General features: G+C 43.3%; 2 protein-coding genes across 2 annotated transcripts in view; both read right to left on the reverse strand.

The window, feature by feature from the left end:
• LOC142159849 (uncharacterized) overlaps positions 1-20,064 on the reverse strand; it is a 408,399-nt gene that overhangs the window by 216,698 nt on the left and 171,637 nt on the right. The window lies entirely within an intron of this gene.
• The window catches only part of LOC142159818 (uncharacterized), a 199,278-nt gene that overhangs the window by 124,668 nt on the left and 54,546 nt on the right, over positions 1-20,064 (reverse strand). The window lies entirely within an intron of this gene.

The following is a 20,064-nucleotide window of genomic DNA, read 5'->3' on the forward strand; positions in this document are numbered from 1 at the left end:
CTGACACACAGAGATTTGTACTGAGTATCACACGCTTATCAGATGTCTTCTTCACTACTATGTACTCTTGGGTATTGAGGGATACATCAATAAGAAAGTAAATGAAAAGAAACACCAAATCACAGTTGTTATTATTAGGGGTTAATTGTGCAAAAAAATCTCATTTTAAAAAACAATGTCTTTCCTTTATGTAACATTTCCAAGAAAAGTGGAGTGAATATCTGAGATGGGTGCAGCTCCTGCCACCAATGTGTGTCCTCTGTCTATGGCCGGCTCCCACAGATTAATCACCTGCCAGATTAGTGCAAGCAGCAAGATGATGTTGCGTTGGGAGCTGGAGGAAAACAGAGGCCTAAGAATAAAAGGTCAACTGAAGATGGCAGGAGCTGCAGGAGAGGTAAGTTGTAAGTTTCTGATAGAATAGTTTCTATAAAGGAGATCACACAATCTCTCACCTCTCCAGTCAGCAGGTAGATAATCATCAGGGTGAGATGTAACTTTTGCTGCCCACTGATTAGAGAGAAACCAAGAAGTGAGGTAATGCCTCACTGATCACTATACACAGGTCACCAATAATCCACTGATCAGTATACACAGGTCACACTAGTATCACTAGTGGAGCGCCCCGGTGGGGTATGAGATCCTTAACCAACATTTTAGTGACAGTCTGCAAATCTTTCTTTCCCTGGGTTAGGCATCTCAATGTTATTTAGATACACACTAGTCCGCAACCCGCGGCTCTGGCAGCCATCTGCTGCGGCTCGTCTGGGTGTCAGTGGCAAAGGGGGTGACAGCGCTCTGTCACCCCCTTTGCGATGTAAAAATCTAAAAAAGCAATGGGAGCCGGCAGAGGAGAGAGCGCTCCTCCCCCACCGCAGCTTCCTACTGGCTCAATGACGCTGACGTGACCTTAAGGTCGCGTCAGCATGATTCAGTTGACAGAGAGCGCGCCAAGGAGGAGCAGAGAAGATCCAGGACCGGGACACCACCTGAGTGAAGGTAAGTAAATAATAATAATAAAAAAGGGACCTATAAGAGGGGGCTACATTATAAAATATAGGACCTAAAAGAGGGGACTACATTATAAAATATAGGACCTATAAGAGGGGACTACATTATAAAAATAGTACCTACAAGAGGGGGCTACATTATAAAAAATAGGACCTACAAGAGGGGGCTACATTATAAAAATAGTACCTACAAGAGGGGGCTACATTATAAAAATAGGACCTACAAGAGGGGACTACATTATAAAAATAGGACCTACAAGAGGGGACTACATTATAAAAATAGGACCTACAAGAGGGGACTACATTATAAAAATAGTACCTACAAGAGGGGGCTACATTATAAAATATAGGACCTACAAGAGGGGGCTACATTATAAAAATAGGACCTACAAGAGGGGACTACATTATAAAAATAGGACCTACAAGAGGGGACTACATTATAAAAATAGTACCTACAAGAGGGGGCTACATTATAAAATATAGGACCTACAAGAGGGGGCTACATTATAAAATATAGGACCTACAAGAGGGGGCTACATTATAAAAAATAGGACCTACAAGAGGGGACTACATTATAAAAATAGTACCTACAAGAGGGGGCTACATTATAAAATATAGGACCTACAAGAGGGGGCTACATTATAAAATATAGGACCTACAAGGGGGTGCTACATTATAAAAAATAGGACCTACAAGAGGGGACTACATTATAAAAATAGTACCTACAAGAGGGGGCTACATTATAAAATATAGGACCTACAAGAGGGGGCTACATTATAAAATATAGGACCTACAAGGGGGGGCTACATTATAAAAAAGGGACCATGTATATAGCACAGGGTAGGATGAGGCATTTACTGGAGGATAATCATTTAGTCTCTGATGATTCTCACACACACTGACATTCTCTGTGAGAGTCTATTGTTTAGTAAAACAAGAAGCCCTGACTGACACCCTCAGCTCAGTGAGCTCAGCCCTTTGTTACATGAACATGAAGGAGCTGATTCATTATGGAAAGTAAAGGAGTCCTCTACCAGTCTGCTGTAAATGTATTATATCAGGACACCAGAGGCTGCTGCACCTGTATTACACTAATTACACCTCAAACTGTGTTATAATAACAGGGCCCCAGTCAGCTGACACGTATTATACTCACAGGACACCAGAGTCTGCTCCCCCTGTATAATAATGTATAATAATAATACCATAATTACCTGGTGCGGACACAGCAGTCACCTCTCTGACTCCTCCTACTCTAAGGTCACCCGGAAGTTGCAACAGAAGATAGATCACTATCGGTGGACCACACAGACCGGAAGACGGGTGGAACGCAGAGAGCGGAAGTCGGTGGAACGCACAGACCGGATGTCAGGTGGACCGCACAGACCGGAAGTCGGATGGACCGCACAGACCGGAAGTCGGATGGACCGCACAGACAGGAAGTCGGATGGACCGCACAGACAGGAAGTCGGTGGCCCGCACAGTCCGGATGTCAGGTAACATCTTCCGGGTGAGAGGACGCAGTGACTGGCAGGTTATGTACCTACATAGATATAATGAGATATAACGATAAACATAACACAGGTAAAATAAAATAGGTGATGAATGATGAGGATATAAGTATTATGAGGATTATACAGTAGGAATTACTGTGACTACCACAATATCTCTTAGATGCAGCTGCTGATTGTTACTTGGGACTAGGCTGCCTGTTACCTCCTGAGTGGAGGAGAGGAAAATTACTGTCACATATCTGTCAGTCATCAGCTGTAAGACATTACTTGTTCTGTACTGATATACGTCCTAAAGTACATTCACCTCTTCACTCTATCCTGAGGGATCAATGACATCCAAGTTATTTCCCTCTGATATAACAAGACCACACCACAATGGCTGCACCCAGTAACATTTATGGTCCCCCTCCCCCTGCACTGAGATACATAGGATGACACAGCTGGGTGCTGGGGGGGAGATGTCTCCCAGTAGGAGAGGGCAGGGAGAGAGAAGGGTGTCTGTGAGTGTCACATACTGGGGGGTGAGGAGTGACAGGGTGTGATGGGGACACACTGAGTGCGAGGGGGTGTAGTGAAGACCACAATACAAACCGTGGGGATAATGTGATGAGAGGCTCAAAGAGTAATCTGTCTCGGTGTAATGGATGTGTGGTCAGTACTGACTGGGGACATAGAGTGAAGTGTCAGGGGCTCAGAGTGAAGTTATTTGCTACATATCCCTGTCATATTTACCAACTTTAGAAAGTTGGTTTCCGGGAGCCTGCCGGGGGAGGTGGGCGTGATGGGAAGCGGGCCTCCAACATGCGCGTCATTTTGGACCCGACCCCATGATGTAATGACGCAAACGCGTCATTTGACAGCGGAGGGCGGGGCCAAATGCCTCGATTCACCGGGAATCGCGTCGTTTGGGACCTAATTCTGCCCACTTCACTAGAAAGTGCCCACTTCCTAGTGAAGAGGGCAGATCCAGGAGATTGCCACACTCTCCCGGGAGTCCGTGAGGCTCTCGCAAATTGCGGGAGTCTCCCGGACATTTCGGGAGAGTTGGCAAGTATGCCCTCTGTACTGCATACTAGTGATCATTGTATGTATGGTGTCTAGAAAACAGGGGGGTACTTGCATGATTCAATCCTCTTAACCCTTTCCATCACATTTCACTCAAACTATTGGTAATTTACCGTTAAAGCCAAAGCTTCAACTGTTTTTTCAGACCATTTTATAAAACAACTGATTACAATCTAACAAAATACATCACAAGTAATACAATGATTACATATAACAAACTAAGAATTATTCCACTAAACCAACCCCTCCTCACCAAGAAAACCATTTAGCAGTGTTTAACCAACGTAACCCGGCCATTGGGCATCTTCTTTATAATTTACCTCCCTGAAATCGTCTATTATTGGTCTGATTTTCTGTTTATAGTCATATATTTGATCTTTCATTCTCACCCACATAACTGTACCAAGCAGGACCTACAGTGTGACACATGACCTCTTGTAATTTAATACCAAAACATGTTGATTTAACACTTTAGTATGAAATTTGGTTACATTTCACGATATATCTAATGCACCCAAAATTTCATCAGTGACATCATTAAAAAATTCTGCCAATTTCTCCAAATTATGAGCATTTCTACTGCTAAACCCACTAATGATAAAGATAATCAAAATTTCTTCTCCCATGGCATATAAATTCCGTACTGCAGACCACCATGGTTTATATAACCGATCTACTACATAAAAATACATTTTTGTATTATAAAATTGTTTTTCAGTTAAAATACCAGGAACTAACCATTGTTCAGTGTCTTGCAAAACTTCATCCGGAGATGTCTAACAACATACAGAAGTGATCCATCTGAAGAGGTGAATGGTACAAATCCAGCAATTTGAATAGTTCCCTAGCTTGGCAAGCCGAGCTCTTTCCTCTGTTCCATGATATTTGTCAAGACCCAAACCACAGGATCACCAGAAGACGGCACACAATCCACTCCCAGGCAATTATTCAGCAATAGGAATCCACCTGCAGGAAGAGAAATATACAGAACACTCATGAACTGTTGTCCTATTTAAATTCAATAGTTATAACAGCCTCACCTGTTGCCAGAAACTAAAAGGACACACATCTTACAATCATCTTTCCTATCTTTCTTCCTCCTTGCTTCTATTAGCTGATTATATATTATCTAATCCAAGTCCCCCACACTTCTCCCGCACAAATAATTCTGAACGCTACCACAATCTCTTCCAAAGTCCTTTAAATGTACCCTTTGCAATGCACGCTCTATTTGTAACAAACTTATCTCTATACACAACCTCTTCCTCTCAAACAACCTCAACCTTATGGCAATAACAGAAACATGTCTCACGCAATCAGACACTGCCTCACCTGCAGCCCTTTCACATGGTGGCCTCCATTTCACCCACTCCCCCAGACCTGGAGGCAGACAAGGAGGTGGGGTTGGACTACTTCTTTCCCCACAGTGCACATTCACAGATCTACCAAATGTTCCATCACTCACATTCACATCTTTTGAAGTATATACTGCTAAGATTTTTAACACATTCTCTATGCGTATTGCTGTGATCTGTCGCCCCCCCTGGACCACAACAACATTTTCTTTAACATTTCTCTGCATGGCTCCCTCACTTATTATCTTCTGACATCCCCATCATCATCATGAGTTATTTCAACATCCCTATTTCTAATTCCATGTTCCAATGCTGCTTCAAAACTGCTCTCTCTAACCTCCTCAATTGACTCTCCCAGTGGATTGAATCCGTTACTCATCAGGATGGTTACTGTCTTGATCTTGTTTTTCTCTAGACTATGCTCAGTTTCTAATTTCCTTAACACTCCTTTCCCCCTCTCGATCATTACCTTATTAGTTACTCACTCACTCCCAGTTCTTTAACCTCCCTGCTGTCAAACTCTTCCAAGCCTCCTGCAGGGATACTAACTCTATTGATTTTTAACAGTTTTGCACGTCTCTCCAACACCTTTTCTCCCCAATTTCTACATTCTCCTCCCCTGATATGGCAGTTCCTCATATTCACCATACCCTAGCAACTGCCCTTGATCAAGTGACTCCAGCGACTCTTCATGCTCCGCATAAACTTCGGTGTCAACCATAGCACACTACCGTAACACAAAATCTGCAAAAAACTTTCTCAAAAATCTGAACGTCACTGGCGTAAATCTTGTACCGCTAATGATTTCAGTGCATATACTGCTATATACCACTCCTATCGAATTGCTCTCTACACTGCTAAACAAGCATACTTCCAATCTCTCATCTATGCTCAGGCTTCTAACCCAAACGCCTTTTTTTTTTTTTTCAAAACATTTTTATTGAAGATGTCCAGACATCAATCATACATTATAGTTTGTTTCATAAAGAAAAAGAAACATTCAATTGCAAATACAATCAACATACACGTACATAGATATTGTTACATTTTTTATAGGTTCTACTTGAGGAGGTTTGACAATGCCTCGCTACATATAATCCAGGATATGTATATCTAACATTAGTCTACTATAGGACTGTAGCATGAAGTAGGACATTACTATAATAGGATAACATTTGTGATGAGAACAAATATGTCACCCCCCCCTCAATGAGAGGAGCGTTAGCATCATTGTAGTTTCCCCACTCCCCAACCCTTCATCAGGGTACGGAGGGACCAGAGGGAGAGGACAGGCCCGCCTCATCATCTCATACAAGAATTGGAGGGTCTCGAAGAAGTACCCTTGTTTCATACCACAGTGTCTGGTGAAAGCATTCATAAAGTTGGTTTCGTAGTTGGGAGGGTAGGATATCAACATAACTTTCCCAAGTCTCAAAAATTTGCAAGTTAGAGTACTCTTCTGGAGAGAAGCCTCAAGCCAGTCCATTCTCAGGAGAAAATACATCTTTTCTTTAAATAGATCAAGTGTTGGAGGGGCGTTCTGGATCCACATATGGAGGATCGATTTCCTAGCAGCCGCAGATATTGCCATAATTAACCTTCTTCCTCCTACAGAGGGTCGGTGTATCGGAATGCAAAATACCCAATACTGCCCATTCGGGAATGAGTGGCAAATAATTAACTAAATCTGATGTTGCAAACCTCCATACCCGGGTCCAGAAGGCCCTGATTATATGACATGCCCATAAACAACTTGGCCCAACTACTCCCAAGAGTCGAGTTAACCTCACACAAAAAATAGAAATAAAAGGTTGGGTTTTTTTGGGTTTTTTTTTATAAAAAAATAGATTTTTTAAAAAAAAAAAGCAAAAAAACCCGAAAAAAATCAACAAAAAAAAAAGCTGGGACGCAACCAACCCTCATTGAACTGGGTCTCCCTCCCATGCAGAAATTGACGCAGATATATCCCACCTGACCAGAGATACCCTGATCTCCTGCATCTGACAGCGAATAAGAGAAATCAGATGTAAACCCTCGATGGGTTTTGGAGCCAGAGGGGTCAAGATGATGCTTTAAGCTTTTCTTCATATATGACCAGAGCCCCCCCCTTTTTCACCGCCCCGATAGGAGAGGTCTGGGAGGATCAGGACATATATAAGAGCTAAATAACAGATCCCGAAATACGGGAAAAGAACTTACACTCAAAATGACCTCTAAAACAGGAAACACGCTGGAGGAAATACAGCTTCTATATTCACATCCGCCTCTAAGAAAGTTTCAGCATCTTCGCCGCCGTCTGATCAATCGCGCTCTTCAAGTCCTATTTCTCAGCTGGATAAGGGCATGGACCCCACTGTCCAGGCAGCAATCACTAACCTAGCGCAAGACATTAAACTTACTTTCCAGCAAGAACTAAAGAAAGCGATTGTTGAGTTTAAATCAGAAATTGCAGCTCTCGGCACAAGAACTGATACTCTTGAATCAAAAACGGACGAAATATGCCGGGCTCAAACGTCCTATGAGCGAGAACTAGCATTGCTTCGCTCTGATATGGACGCCGTGAAGGAGAAGCAAGAAGACCAAGAGAATAGATCTCGGCGGAATAACCTGAGGATCCGTCATGTGCCAGAGTCGATTGCCAACACTGCCTTACCAGATTTCCTATCCAGCCTTTTCAAACATCTACTTCCTGATCTGCTAGACGGAGATATTCTGATGGACTGTGCACATCGAGCCCTCAGAGCTAACCAACAACTGATCAAAGGCCGCGAGACATACATTGTTCGCCTGCATTATTATCAAACGAAAGAAAAAATTCTCAATGCAGTTAGATCCAAAGACACGATCGACTTCCAAGATATGCAACTGCAGATATTCCAAGATCTAGCTCCTTCCACTATCCAAAAACGCAGAGATTTACAACCAGTAACGCGAATTCTCCGTCAGCATAACTTTCGATATAGATGGGGATTTCCATTCCAGCTACAAGTATTTGCAGGAAATTCAATTCTATATGCCAAATCCCTACCTCAAGGGCAAGAAATCCTTGCTAAACTCAAGATCCTTCAGACTCCACCATCTCTACAGCACGAAGCTGCCCCCCAAGTTTTAATTCAGCACCTCCTCCTGAATGGACCACGGTGGAACGACGGGCTGCGAGATCCCTTGCGGCACCAGACTGATCGTGTACATCTGAAAACCTCTATCGGGATCCATCATTGTTCTTTTAGGAGTCAGACTGTCGCAAGTTGATTACCCAATGTCCTCCTAGGTTACAAGAACTTGTTGTTTCTTCTTGTTTTTCCGTTTAGTCAATATCAACAGCAACTAACATTCGAGTTAATTCATGTTATTTGTAACAGGTGTCTGCAGTTTATAGTTCATATACCCTTAACTCAGACTGCGGTGGCATAACAGTGATACTGGTGCCCCGGCTTGACGTTATAAATTAGCAATGTTGTTACTGTTGTGACAGACTTGATATTGTTACATGGGTTGTGATGCTTGTTTTTTCCCCCCTCCCCTCCCTCCCCCTTTTTGTTTTTGTTTATGTTTCTCCACTTCCCTCCCACTCACCCCCTATAATTTCCTAAACCCCCCCCATTACCCCATTTTAATTTATCACCATCCCCCCCCCTCTGGTCAATTACCCATTCCAACAATGTACTAGCTATGTCAGCCGTTGGAGCTGGACAGTCTCTAACGGCCCCTCGTACGGCCAACCAATACCTCACTAAATCCAATACCCCCCACAAGCACCCTTACTAGTTTTGCAATGTAATTTTTTTTATTCTGTTATTTCTTTGATAGCCCTATTAGGGCTCTCCTCACTGAGGGTTATGGCCTCTATTTAGGCCTTCTGCTCACCTTTCTCTTCTCACCCTCTTACCTGTGGCTTCCTTCTCTGCTCCCCCCTCCCCTCTCCTAAAATACCAAGTGGACGGATGCCTTTTTCTGCTCTCAAATTGTTCATGTAAAATGTTTTTTCTTGCTGATATTATATAGGATTCAAACTATCTACAACACCCATGGCGCTCAAGGTGCTCTCGGTTAATGTCAACGGCCTGAATTCACCCACTAAGCGTGCGGTGGTCTTGGGAGCCTGCAGGAGAGAGAGAGCCGATATAGTCTTCCTTCAGGAGACCCATCTTACGGGACAGCACACTCGTTTCCAAAGTAAGCTATATACTCAAACGTTTTTCGCCTCTGCGGATTGCAAAAAACGTGGGGTAGCTATTCTAATACACAACAGAGTTCCCTTCCTCCTAACCAAGTCACACTCTGACCCAGAGGACCGCTACTTGATTCTGATAGGCACACTCCGTTCTGAGCAAGTCACACTTATCTCTCTCTATGCACCGAATCAGGGTCAAAGCTCCTTTTTCTTAGATGTGTTAATCGTATTGGGCGCCTTGCACAGGGTTATATAATTCTGGCTGGAGATTTTAATACTATTTTAAATCCAATATTACATAGGTCCTCTGGAGCTTCTAGCCAAAAATCTCCCTCCTCTTCTTTGAAAGACTCTCAGTCCTTATCAGATGGCATACGCAATTTAGAGCTACATGACACCTGGCGCTTAAAAAACGCTGATCCCAAAAGACTTCATACATTACTCTGCCCCACACGGTAGTTACTCCCGTATAGACATGATCTTTGTCTCTCATTCCCTCACTCAAACAATATTAGATGCAGGAATCTCCCCGCTTACCTGGACAGACCACGCCGAAGTTTACATCACTCTTGATTTAATAAAGTTAGCCTCCGCGTTCGCGCGTTGGCGCCTTGACGACTCCCTTTTGTTAGTACAATCGGCCCAACAAGAAATTAAAGATGCAATCAAAGAATATTTTGACCTAAACACTTCAGAGGATATCACCCCGGGCATTTTATGGGAAGCCCATAAGGCTACCATTCGAGGTAGACTTATTAGCAAATCCTCCACAGCCAGAAAATTAGCATCCCAAGAAATTATTTCCCTTGAGACCAAGTTAACCTCCCTCCTTGCCCAGCACAAAGCTCATCCTTCCTCGACATTACACACACAAATTTCTGCAGTAAGAGGCCAGCTAAATGCAATTCTCTCTCGCAGAGCAGCTAACACTCTCAAAAAGCTAAATCAACAATATTACGAAAAAGGCTGACAAAGCTGACTCAATGCTCGCCAACAAACTTCGGCAGAAAAAATCTCGAGGACAGATTTCAAAACTTAAAAAGTCTCCTAACTCGCAGCCTATGTATGACCCGGTGCAAATTGCTCAAGAATTTCATGACTATTACAAAGCACTATACAATCTCCCCGAGACTTCATCCTCTGTTGAATCTCTTGACTCAGAAATTGCATCTTTTCTATCATCACTCACTCTACCACATCTTTCGGACGCTGATGCCACCTTCTTGAATGCGGACATCACCGAAATAGAAACGATCTCAGCAATAAAAGCAATGAAATCGTCATCGGCTCCTGGCCCGGACGGATTCACAGCGCAATATTATAAAAAATTTGCTAGAGACCTTGCCCCACATATGACAGACTTTTTTAACAACATCTTAAAAGGTTCACCTTTTAACGAGGCGACGACCTTGGCCACTATCGTTGTTATACCAAAACCAGATAAGGATCCTACCTCCTGTTCCAGTTATAGACCAATCTCTTTATTAAACGTGGACCTTAAAATATATGCCAAAATTTTAGCCACCCGCTTGAACACCCTTCTTCCCTGCCTGATCCACCCAGATCAGGTTGGATTTATACCAGGCCGACAAGCTATAGATAACACCAGACGGGCTATTGACCTCATACATTCTATTCATTCTGGTAAATCACCATCACTAATAATGGCACTTTATGCAGAAAAAGCGTTTGATCGCATCTCTTGGACCTTTATGTCTAGGGTTCTGAGGTCGATGGGTTTTTCTGGCCAGTTTTTAGACGGCCTATTAGCTTTGTATCAGTCCCCTAGAGCAACGGTAGTGGCCAACGGAGTCGCTTCCCCCCCATTTTCAATTTCTAATGGGACGCGGCAGGGATGCCCACTCTCGCCTTTAATCTTTGCCCTGTTATTCGAACCATTAGCGGCAAACATCCGATCTAATGTGGCGATACATGGAGTTAAAACAGGGAAATCCGAACACAAAATATCATTATACGCCGACGACGTGCTTTTGACTCTCTCGGATCCCACTATTTCTCTCCCTCCCCTTCTCGCAGACATCAAAACCTACAGTTACATTTCGGGATACAAAATTAATTCACAAAAAAACAGAAACCCTTGATTTCTATCTCACAGATAGTATGAGATCTTCTCTTACTCAAAAATTCCCCTTTAAATGGCACCAAAAAAAGATAAAATACTTGGGTATTCATATAACTAAACAATATAATCAGCTTTTCCAAGCTAATTACCCAAAACTATTATCCCAAATCAAATCTGACTTAGAAACCTGGAGTAAGAATCTCATTTTCTGTATTGAACGTATCAATTCAGTCAAAATGAACATTTTACCCAGGTTACTATATCTTTTTCAAGCCCTTCCCATACGCATCCCCCCATATGTATTTAAATTCTTACAACACTACACTTCACAATTTATTTGGGGTAGGAAACGCCCAAGAGTCCGGCTTCTTGTTCTACACAGATCGACACGGGATGGTGGCTTCGGGGTCCCCAACTTTAGAAACTATTTTCTGGCAGCGCAACTCGCCCAATGTATTTTGTGGAATTCCTCAGGCTCCTCCAGAGTCTGGGTCTTGATTGAAGCTGAGAGCCTGGGTATTTCCTCCGCCTCCTCTCTCCTGTGGCTCCCTCGCACTAAACGTCCTCGGTCCGTTATTTATCACCCAATTGTATCGCATTTGCTTGCAATCTGGGACCTAGCAAACACAAAGTTTAATCTCGCCCTGGCTCCTAGTCCAATCATCCCTCTCTTTGACAACCCAGATTTTCCACCAGGTCGTATAGCTTCATCCTTTGAATTTTGGAAAAGGAATGATGTTTATTATCTTAATGATATCACTAAAGACGCTTCTTTTCCCTCATTCGCATACATAAAAACCAAATTTAACATTCCCAACACCTTCTTTTTTCAATGCCTACAACTAAGACATTTTCACTCCACCACTAAATTAACTTTAAGAATCAGGCCGTTGACCTCATTCGAGTCACTTTTTCTCCGGCGATCCTCTACAAATGGCCTTATATCTCGATTATACTGGAAACTGAAAGTCCCCAACTTAGACATCCAAGATTCCCATGAGCGAGCCTGGGAGGAGGATTTGGGAGGCCCCTTGGATAGAGAGGACTGGGATGAAATAAAGTCTAACACAGCCTCTAGCTCAATCTGTGTGAAGCTGAAAGAAAACGCCTATAAGCTTCTTTACCGATGGTACCTGGTCCCAACCAAATTACAAAAAAACTTTCCGGACACATCCAGCTCATGTTGGAGAGGTTGTTCGTCGGAAGGGTCCTTCCTCCATATCTGGTGGCAGTGCCCCAAGCTTGCCCCATTCTGGATAGAGCTAAGGGACTTCGCGTCTCAGATTCTGCAGATTGACATCCCATTCTCACCCAGATTTTTCCTTCTCCCACTTGGAATTCCTTTCGCTACCACACATCAAACAAAAATGTTCCGCCATATAGTTTCTGCAGCACTGTGTCAAATTGCCACTAATTGGAAACAGTCCACCATGCCTACTCTGCAGGCAATTATCAATAGAGTCTGGCACTCATACAAAATGGAGTTTATGACATGCATACTGCGTAATACTTCTAAATCATTTCACAAAATTTGGGCACCGTGGATGTCATTTTTTCAAGTTCAAACTCCTTTTGCCATTTGACTCCATTACAACACTCCACTTGATATACTTCCTCGACCCTTTACCGTCTTCCCTCCCTTGCCTTCCCCTTCTTCCTTTTTTTTTTTTTTTTTTTTTTCTCTCCCTTCTCCCGCTTTGCCCTGCTTTTTCTTCTATTGGCGGTTTAGCCACACCGCCCCCCTAGTCTATTTGGTTTTTCTCACTCTGACCAACTTCTCTTCTCTCTGTTTCCTTTCTCTTCTCTCCCTACAAATAAAATTTGGTCAATATCATGTTTTTGTTCTGTTTGATATACACTGAATGTATAGGTCCTTGAATTTGTTTGATTTGATTGTTACGGATACTATATTGGACTGATGTTTACTATTGACCTCGCAAAAATAAAACTTTGAAAAAAAATAAAAAATAAATAATAAATCCACAGAATACTCACAACTGATGTTTTCATCTGTTGTCAGCAGCTTTCAATCGTAAAATGGCTGTAAACCAAGTCCCAAATACATTTGTATCCAATAGTCCAACTTGACCAAGTCCAAAATAAATTTGTAATTCCCAAAGTCCGGCTTGAAATGTCAAAAAATAATTTGTAAATCCAAAGTCCCTGCTTGAAATCTCTTCTCTTCTTCTTGGGCAAAAAGCCACCTTTGTTGCTTGAAGTCTTCAGTTCTTCTTGGCCAGGGGGGCCCCCTTGTAGCTTGAAGTCTTCTTATCTTCAGCTCTTCAGCCAGGAGGGCCCCAGATTTGTAATTTCCCATCCGGAACATGTTAGTAATAAACAAAATAAAAATAAATGATGAGAGCCGCCTCACACAGCTTCTACAGTGCAGAAGCTCCGATATGCAATGAACTTAGCTCATGTGTTAGGTCTATTTATAGTATTAGGGGATTTTCCCACACTACACGCTGCATTTTGATGTAATTAGCGGGAATGGCCTTCCCCGTGGAACTTGAAGTTCATTTTTATGAACATCATCTTTTCCACATTTTGAGGAAGTAGCCTCCTATGTTGATCGCTGACAAGGTTCCCGGCTGTGCTGAAAACTCTTTCCGAGTACACCCTGGAGGGTGGGCAGCTTAGGCAGTGCAAAGCTATTTGGTACATGGCTCTCCAAATTCCCTTTTTTTCCTCCCAGTATGTAAAGGGACTGTCTAATGTTTCTATTTCTATGCTGTCGTGAAAATAATCCTCCAACATCCTTTGGATGTTGATAGTAGGATCAGGTGGAGTTACGGCGGAGGAGTCACGTTTTTTGGTCAATTCTTTTAGACCAGACCAGGGGGTAAATGTATTAACCTCCGGTTTCTTCAACTCCCGCGAGTTCGGCATCTTCGGCGCTTAAATTTAAAGCGGCGCTGCCTTGTAAATGGAAACTTACCTTTACAAGGCAGCGCCGCTTTAAATTTAAGAGCTGAAGACACCGAACTCGCGGAAGTTGAAGAAACCGGAGGTTAATACATTTACCCCCAGATGTTAAAATTTTGTGCCGAGTCATCTGCATCATCCCTGGGTCTCTTGGGAAAGCTAAGTTTTTTCCTACCAGCAGTTGGATGAGAAACTGAAGGAGGAGACACCGTCCTGTCACGTAACACTTGAGCTATCATCTTGCTCACCAGGAGCTCCTTGCATCTCTTCAGATCTGGGTCAATTGAAAACAAAGAGAAGACATAGCTCTTAAACTGAGGATCAAGCACAGTCGCCAAAATGTAGTGATCCAATTTCAAGATTTTGATAACTGTTGGATACTGGCGAAGCGAATAAAGTACTTGATCTACAAGTCCGACTTACTTAGCGGAATTGCTTTGTTTAATCTCCTCCTTCAGTTTCTCAAACTGCTTTTCCAAAAGTCTAATTAAGGAAATCACTTGACTCAAGCTAGCAGTGTCTGAACTCACTTCACAGGTGACTACTTCGAATGGTTTCAGCACCTTGTACAACACGGAAATTATTCTCCACTACGCTTGACTAAAATACATCCCCCCTCCTTTACCAATGTCATGGATTGTGGAGTAAACGAGGATGGCTATTCGCTGTTTCTCCATCCGCAGAAGCATATAAAGGGTGGAATTCCACCTTGTCGCCACCTCTTGCTTCAGTTGGTGGCAGGGCAAATTAAATTGCTCTTGCAGCTGCTGCAATCTCCTACACGTTGTTGCCGAATGCCGGAAATGTCCAGATATTTTACGGGCCACAGACAGCATCTCCTGCATGTCCCTGTCATTTTTAAAAAATCTCTGCACCACCAAGTTTATTGTGTGAGCAAAACAGGGAATGTGAGGGAATTCACCCAGCTGTACTGCTCTCACAATATTGGTTTCGTTATCAGAAATGACATATCCTGAGGAGAGTCCAGGCGGAATAAGCCATGTTGCAATGACATCCCTTAGTTTTTTTACAAATTATTAGCTGTATGCCTCTTAGTGAAGCCGGTGATACAGAGTAGCCTGCCTCTGAAAAATGTGACATACTTGGGTACATGCTGCTGCTGTTCCTGCTGGTGAAGGCGAATCACCAATCCAGTGGGCAGTCATATAATCTTTATTTTGCCCAATTCCACTTGTCCACATATCTTTGGTTAAGTGTACAGTGGGTAGAATGGCATTTTGTAGCCCAATAATTAAATTTTTACGAACCTTCTGGTAGAGGTGAGGAATAGCTTTTCTAGTGAAATGGTGTCATAATGGAATTTGGTAACGGGGCACAAGACCTCAATTAACTGTCTAAAACCAGCTGCATTATTATTGGATATTGGACGCAGATCTAATACTATAATTGTCGCCATGGCTTCTGTGATCTCCTTTGCTACTGGGTGACAACTTTCATACTTGCTTCCTCTTGCAAAGGATTGTTTAACAGTCAATTGTTGTAAACTACTAGTAGTCTTCTTAGTCTGCTTCTGGGAAGAAGATTCACCCCCAGCAGCAGCAGCAGTGGGACTAATGCTCAAGAATTCTTGTGAGGAATCCAGGATAGTGGAGGAGTCATCTAGCCTTACCAACTTGGATGCAGGACTAACTCTGATCGCTACTGAGGATATTGATGAGGACGGTGTTGTGGGTGTAAATTGCAGGCGTCTGGATGTAGGTGAGAGAAGGGTCCTAGCTAATGATGGACTGCTTGTTGTTATTTTGTTAGCACAAGTTTCTGATTTTCCCAACAGCTTGCCTTGAACATACTTCAAATGGCCTAACATGGATGAGGTTTCTAGATGGTTAAGGTCCCTATCTCTACTGACTGTGGCTTTATAAACGCTACAAATAGTTAGACAACTGTTGTCAGGATTTGGGTAAAAATAATTCCACACATAAGTAGTGGATTTTTTGGTCTTATGTCCAGGCATGAAAATGTCCTTCTTATCTTGTGCTAGAACTACTTCCACCGGTGCAGGACAAACAACATCATCCTTATTAGAGCCCTCGTCGGCTACACAAATATCCCCTCATCCTGTTGCAATTCCAAAGTGGCATTCTCAATATGTGTATCACCGGCTACACTTGGGCTGTTCAGACACACATCTGCTGAAATGCTGAAAGGGGCCTTCTTTATGGGTACACTATCAGAATGGTCAGGATTAAACATAGCACTCTTGGATAGACTCTCCTCAGGGATTTGTCATTTCTGAATCTGAACATACATTTTCCTCTAATGTCTTACTGTTTTCTTCGAGCTCGGCTTTTACACGTAAAAGTATTTGGACACCATTTTTGGATTCCGAATGACAAGGTCTTGCTTGGTCATGACTGACCTTACAAAAAGATGCCTCAGTGACAGTTGCAGAACTAGCACTCATAGAGAAAGGCGACTGCAAATTCAGAAGAAAATCCTGCCAGCCCTAGTTTTTGTATTTCAGCAATGACAATTAGCAATGGAGCTCTCCTCTTTGTGTGTAACCTATATAACACCATACAATTTGACTGCAAATTCAGAAGACAAGCCTGCCAGCCCTAATATTTGGATATCAGCAATGACAATTAGTAATGGAGCTCTCCTCTTTGTGTGTAACCTATATAACACAATGATTACAATGATTGACAGGAAAAAGTTGTAAAAACGGATAATACAAATGCTTAATATAAAAAATACATTTGAAAGCAAAAAATACTTAGTTGTGGAATTCAATTTGACTGCTGAATAATCTCTTGATCTGAGGAGCCCTGTGGCTATCACCTGCCTATTAAACTTCTGAATCCAACCCCCTTCTCCCCCAGAGACTAGTTAAAACCAGTCCTGGACATATGGAAATGTCCTTGTACTAACAAGGATAATTGTATGAATGTTATCTTAAAAGATCGGTGAGGGCTTGCATAAGACACACACACAATCCTGTTAACCCTTTACATCACAAACACAGTACAATGTGACTGCAGATTTACACCACGCATGCCAGCCCTAGTATTTGTATTTCAGCAATGGCAATTAGCAGTGACGCAATGGAGCTCTCCTGAATCTCACTGTAGACTTTGAAGAACACTGCTACCTCCTCCTCTTTCTATTCTACCTATGATGCTGCCCAACTGCTCTACAAACTGTTCTAGCCCTTTTGTGTCCCTCTGTGAAATGGCGCTGAATCGCTGTGGAGGGCGGTACTTATAGAATCCAAAACTCTGTCAGTCACTCTATCAGTCTCTACATTGGTTGCCTGTTTTTCAAACTATCCAGTATAAAATTATTCTACTAACTGTAACAAAGGGAGGCATTTAGTTGGCAATATGCAGAGAAAGCATGGAAGTAGAGTAAAATATTTGTGCTGTAATGCACCTAGATTGATGACTTATGTGTAACAAACAATAGTTTAAGTTTTGTTAACTTACCTGATAGAGAAATCCTTCCTCTCAGCAAACAGACAGGGTGTGTCTTTTAGTACAAACAGAGCCAGTGATGGGGTGTTTCCTTTTAAAGACAAGGTGGGTGTGTCACCTGTCCATCAAGCTAAGGCTGCTGGAGGAGTATCAGGTATAAAAGCTTGTTTGTATCATTTGTGCACTGAGACCAACGCTGGGTAAGCTGGCTGGTTCTGAGAGAGAGCTGGTCTATGTATAGCTAGCGTTTAGGGCAGGCTTGTCCAACCTGCGGCCCTCCAGGTGTTGCGAAACTACAAGCCCCAGCATGCTTTGCCAGTAGACAACCTGTTGATAGCTGGAAGGGCATGCTGGGACTTGAAGTTTCACAACATCTGGAGGGCCGCAGGTTGGACAGGCCTGGTTTAGTGTCTTCATAATTGCTGTGGAAGTATACGGTGTCAAAACATTTACCATCCTGACAATAAAGCTACATAAAAAGGAAGAAGTTGTTCGCGTGTGCTTCTGCAGTAGCAGGCTCTTGCCACAAGTGGTGTCAGGAGTGGGATACTCCGGGAAGCAAGTTTCCGCTACCCAACCCGCGTAGACGTCAACATGGAGGAAGTACTGAGAACCCTCGTGAATGTGGCCGCTGCGCAGCAACAGCAGCAAGCTCAGATGCTACGAGTTGCCGAGGCACAGGTGGAAAACACAAGGCTCTTAAGAGAAGAGTTAAGCCAGGTGAGACATGACAGAAATTAACCACTTGGTCCTGTTCTCCAGAAAATGTCGCCAGGTGATGACATAGAAGCATATCTGGTGTCCTTTGAGAGACTTGCAAAAAGGGCAAAATGGCCTCCTAAATATTGGGCTGAGAGGCTGGCGCCATATCTGACTGGTGAAGCTCAGCAAGCGTATATGGATCTAGATGAGGAACGGGCCTCTGATTATTTGTGCCTAAAGTCTGAGATATTGGCTCGCATTGGAGTTTCCGGGCCAGGCCGAGCCCAGCGCTATCACCAATGGCGCTATGATAAAGAAAAACCGGTCAGAGCGCAAGTGGCTGAGCTTTCTAAAATTTTAAAGAAATGGCTGCAGCCTGAGGAGAATTCGCCTTCTCGGATTATTGAAGTTCTGGCGATAGATCACTGCATCCGGGGGCTGAACCGCGATTTGCAAAGGTGGGTTCTGCAATCAGACCCACAAACTTATGAAGAGCTTGCCACCGTGGTAGAAAGGTTTTGTGCGCTACAGCAAATGACTAAAGAACCTGCATTTGTGTCAAAGCCGATGCCACGCCAAAATCCAGGTTTGACAATCCTTGCTACAGGGCCCAATGGCAAAACTGCTACGGACAAAGGGCCAGGTGCAAAGCTGTCTAATCTGAAGTGTTTTGAATGTGGTGAGCCAGGCCACTTTAAGGCAGAGTGTCCTAAACTACCGTAACCCATGGACTGTTCCATGGCACATATTGGGCCTGCTTTTCCAAGCTGTTTTACCATGAGTCCCACATCAGGAAGTCCTTGTTTATTCTGTGTGACTGTGCTAATCAACCAAAACCTTGTTCTGGCCTTGGTTGACTCGGGGAGTGAACTCTCATTGGTTTCCAGCTCTGCCTTACCCGAAACCATAACTTCTCGGTTGCCCAAGGTTAAGGTTCTTTGCGTACATGGCACGACAAAGGAGTATGAAAGAACAATATTACCAGTCACACTCAAAGACAAAACTGTTAAGGTGGTAGCTGCCATAGCACCTAAACTCCCATATCCACTCATTTTGGGGCAAGACTTCCCACTGTTTAATGATGTCCTCGGTGAGCGGATCCGGTCGGACATGCTGGCAACTGATGCAACGGTCGGAAGCCCGGTCTTAAAGGAACCGCCTAAGAATCCACAACATCTGGACATCGATCTTTGGGAACCGCCAAACCTGAATGCCATCCTGGGAGTCACAGCAGGAGTTCCACAAAAGCATCCACCTGCGGGGAAACATGGACAGTCCAAACTAGCATTGGTCGGTGATGTCGCAGATGAGCCCACCCCGCCTGTCAGTGAGGATACGGACTGGTCTGCAATACCAATTTTGTTTCCTCTGCAGGACTTTGCTCAAGACCAACTTAATGATGCCACTTTGGAACATGCCTTTAAAAGTGTGACTGAGGTAAATGGGGTAGCGAAAGCCGCCCAGCCTGCAGAAGGTATACCATATTTTATTGAAAATAATAATTTCCTGTATAGAGTTGCTAATGTGCAGGGGGAAAAAGTAGAACAATTAATGGTTCCTCAGGTCCATGTAACCCTAGTGTTAAAAGCAGCACACACACATGTATGTGGGGGGACACCTAGGGGAGGCTAAAACACAGGAACGAGTTCTGCTTAGGTTTTACTGGCCCGGGGTACACATGGCAGTGAAAAAGTATTGCCGGTCCTGTCCCATTTGTCAGAGAACCTGTCCCAAACCCATGTACAGGGCACCTCTTATTCCAATACCAATAGTACAAGTTCCCTTTGAACGGATAGCTATGG

This window comes from Mixophyes fleayi, chromosome 6 (assembly GCF_038048845.1).
Source record: "Mixophyes fleayi isolate aMixFle1 chromosome 6, aMixFle1.hap1, whole genome shotgun sequence".
Taxonomy (NCBI): Eukaryota; Metazoa; Chordata; class Amphibia; order Anura; family Limnodynastidae; genus Mixophyes; species Mixophyes fleayi.